Source organism: Bactrocera neohumeralis, unplaced genomic scaffold (genome assembly GCF_024586455.1).
Source record: "Bactrocera neohumeralis isolate Rockhampton unplaced genomic scaffold, APGP_CSIRO_Bneo_wtdbg2-racon-allhic-juicebox.fasta_v2 ctg370, whole genome shotgun sequence".
In the NCBI taxonomy this organism is placed as follows: domain Eukaryota; kingdom Metazoa; phylum Arthropoda; class Insecta; order Diptera; family Tephritidae; genus Bactrocera; species Bactrocera neohumeralis.
The window spans coordinates 331,657-335,565 of NW_026090925.1; the positions used below are offsets into that span (position 1 = coordinate 331,657).

Here is a 3,909-nt window from a genome sequence, read left to right on the forward strand (position 1 = left end):
TGTTTCAAAAGCACAAAATTAAATTTGTGTTTCTAACCAAAATTCCGACAATACCCCATATGTTTCACAAAACAATAAGCGGAATTGCATAAACCAAATAAGCAAAGGCACAAACATTAATCAAAATTATAACATATGAAACAAAACAAAAAAAAAACACCTGCATATATGTACGAGTATATATACAAATTTTCTAATGCGATAATATTCATATATTTACATACAAAAATATATACAAAGCGCATACGGGAGAATACCTGCACATTCTTCATTTCGCCTTCGCACTCTGTGTATGCACTGTGTTTATCCGTTTTGTTTTGAGAAAAAAATGCCGCAGAACTAATATTAATATCCATTTTTTATTTTTTTTTCAGTTATTTCATATTTTCGTTAAAATCAATAGCAAAAAACAGAAACTTTAATTAATTATTTTTCAAATTAGACAAAAAAGGCTTAAATAGCTAAAAATTACATCACTAAAGTATGTATGCAATAGTAATTCATTCCAAAGGAAAAGTTCCAACGGTTTTATTTTTGAGCTTTGATGGACCGTTAATGTTTTATTGGATAGCCTTTGGATTTTTTTATTACATTCAATGCGGATGGCATGGACTTTACCAGTTTTTGGGTCACTGAAGATGGAATCTTGCCCCATTCTTCGTTTAAAGCAGATTTAAAAGATTCTTTGCGGGTTATTTGGTGTGTTATGATTTTTCTCTCTATAAAATCCCACAAATGTTCAATACGGTTCATATCAAGAGATTGGGCTGGTGTTTTTAATTGTTTGGATGTCTTGTAAAGTAGCCATTTCTTAACAATGTGAGCGGTGTGTCTTGGATCATTGTCGTGTTGGAAGACAAATGATCCTTTAAGTTAAAACTTGGCCGCACTATCGTTTAAATTCGATATTAATATATTAAGGTAATCGTATTTGTTCATTGTATGCTCAATGAATACAAGATTCCCTACACCAGTTGCTGCCATATACCCCCAAACCATGAGCGACCCACCAACATGTTTTACCATGGCAGCCATATTCCACGAATCAAGCTCTGTATCTACTTTTCTCCATACTTTTTCATGTCCATCTGAGCCAAAAATGTATACTTACTTTCATCTGAGAAAATAACAGAATTCCAGAAATATTCTCTATGTTTACTTTCGTGCTTTCACAAAGTTTAATCTTTATACCCTGAACAGGGTATATTGAGATTGTCACGACTCTTTAGCGACTCACTCTCAACTCTGCTATCGGTAAAAAACATTAACAATAACGATGCCGTGATATCCCAAATCAGAGATATATTAACTTCCAATGCTACAAATATTAAGTTGATATGGATTCCCAGCCACATCGGTATAAAGGGCAACACCTCGGCAGACGAAGCAGCAAAACTAGCCACCAACTCACCGTTATACATAACGATCAGCTTTAACAAGAACGACCTAAAAAACACAATCAATAAAGTAAATCGGAAACTTATGGTTGAACATTGGCAAAATAAAAACCACGACTACAAATTCTTAAACCCAATCTTGGTTCCTCCAATCTTCCCAACAACAATTTCAAGACGAAACATTATAATCAGCCCTATTCTGCATTTCGATTACGTTCCCGCTCTACGCTCCGTCTGAATCGAAAATAGTGAGTCTGAGTTACGATTGGATTGAAAGAAGAAGAGGAAGAGCTGTAGCTCTTTCGAAGTCAGCTGTTTGCCTTGAAACGTGTAAAAATGAAACACAACAAAGCAAAAATACACAAATTATTGTTGGTTTATTAAAATAAAGAAATTATATCGCGTTTTTTTTTTTAAACACTAACATGGAATCAGTAGCGGCAGCGATATTACTTGAGGAGGAGAGCAATGCATTATTCAAAATATGCCCTACATTACTCTATTAAATAAAAACAATTGCATTCAGTGCATTTTACAGCTCCTATATTAAAAAAGTAAATGCTTTTATTTCATTTCACAGCTCGTTATATAAATGAATAATAGTAAAATAAATAAAAGGCTAACAATTAAAAAATGACTACTTTGAATCCGGCTTATAATTTGGACCTAATCTTAGCATTTGCATTTTTATTTCTAATTTTTCCTTCACCAGCTCTTCCTTAATTCTATTGTGTCGCTTCTGTTCTTCAGGTTGCTTCACTGCAGTCTCTGCCAAAGTTTCTAGAGAACGATTCATGTGTCGTAAATATAAAGTAACTTCTTCCATTTTACCAAAGGCAGCTTCATTGAATTTTTTCGTCTCTGCATAAAATTCTTTTTGATTTGTATCTGTTGCTTAAGTAATGAAGAAGTGCTCTGCTTGTCTGCTCTCGCCTCTCTATTTTGGCTGCTAGCTCTACTGGTTGAAGGGATATCTTCCGTTTCCAAACCCGTCAAAGCTATCACCTTTTCATCAAGTGGGCTTTTGCGTTGTAAACGGTAAGGACCTCCACCGGTGCTCATCCTTTCTTTTTTGTTATGCGATAATTTTCGCTTCATGTAGCATTTCCAGTCAATCCAGACCTGCACGAAAACGTTAGATTTAACTTAATTTTTTAAAATTAATTGTAGGTAATACCTTACCTTTCTCCATGTATTGGAATCTTTTGTTGGTGGGCCAAGTGCATTTAAATTCCTTGCAACCTCCTCCCAAAACTCCTGTACTTCTTCCTTCGGTCGCTTTTGGAAGCCCTGCGCAATATCTCTTTTCGTGGCCATCATATCACACAATTTTTCGTATTGCTCTGCCGTTGTAACTTTTGACCTGCAAACATATCAAAATATATCATTTAAGCACAAACAACCAAGGACACCACCATTATGTCTTTTACAACTATAATCTTAAAGTTTTACTTACATACTTATTTGAGGAAATTATTTTATCCAAATGCACGAAAATGAATATATAACGGCTTTCCGCCAACAAAACTTCAACGTACAAAAACGTAATTACGATCGCAATGCAGAATACATAGAATTGGAATTTTCGAAGTTGAATCGAAACGCAGAATACCAAAGTTGCCAATCGGAGAAAATTTCGATTCGAGTAGAAATGCAGAATAGGGCTGAATATACACTCGCTTTCGCCTAGGGCACACACGGATAACGCACAAGTATCTTTTTCAAAGAGGCAGAACACAAACTTGTCAATTCTGCAACGATGAGATACTTACTGTCAAACATATCGTCACAAGCTGTAGTGCAGTAAACTCAATAAGACAATCTATAACAAACCGCACAATAGAAGAACTTCTTACAGAAGTAAAAGAAGAAAACATAAAGAGATTTATATACATACATTATAAGCAAAATTAGATTGTACTTTGAAATATAAATGTTTTACTAATATCAAAACCATAATAACGTAAAGCTGATGGCTTAACCGCTAGTGCTATCTATCTATATAAATAAAAATGAATCGCCAAAATGTATGTACGCTCATAACTCAATAACGCCTGGACCAATTTGGCCAATTCTTTTTCTTAAATGTTCGTTGAAGTTCAAAGATGGTTTTTACGGCGAGAAAATTTCGAATAATTTCCGGAAAACCCCTAAAAACAGCCTTTTTCTTTTCCCCATACAAACCTTACATACATATGTACATACATATGTACATACACTCAGTCCTTTTTTTACGCGATTTTCGGTTCTGCCACTAATCGCGTAAAAAAAAATCGCGTTAAAATGGTTACTTTTCCAATATTAACTGACAAATTGGATCCGAATATATAAAATATCGCGTATAACAAAATATTCGCGCAAAAAAATATTCAAAAACAATACAATAAGTTTCAAATTTCAGACTTATGATTTATTCATTCATAACAAAATAAAAAATAAAAAACAAAAACCATATATAAAAGAGAAGAAAATGGAAAATAGGTAGATTTATTGAAAAAACCGTTGAATGCTG

The 3,909-nt window shown here is 33.8% G+C and overlaps 1 long non-coding RNA gene across 1 annotated transcript; it reads right to left on the reverse strand.

Moving 5' to 3' along the window:
- Nucleotides 1–2,437: 2,437 nt before the first annotated feature.
- LOC126767050 (uncharacterized) lies at nucleotides 2,438–3,071 on the reverse strand. Its single transcript, XR_007669001.1, has 3 exons — nucleotides 2,854–3,071; nucleotides 2,580–2,760; nucleotides 2,438–2,519 (listed from the first exon to the last, which is right to left on the reverse strand). It is a non-coding gene; the product is annotated as an uncharacterized LOC126767050 (long non-coding RNA).
- Between the last annotated feature and the right edge of the window lie 838 nt (nucleotides 3,072–3,909).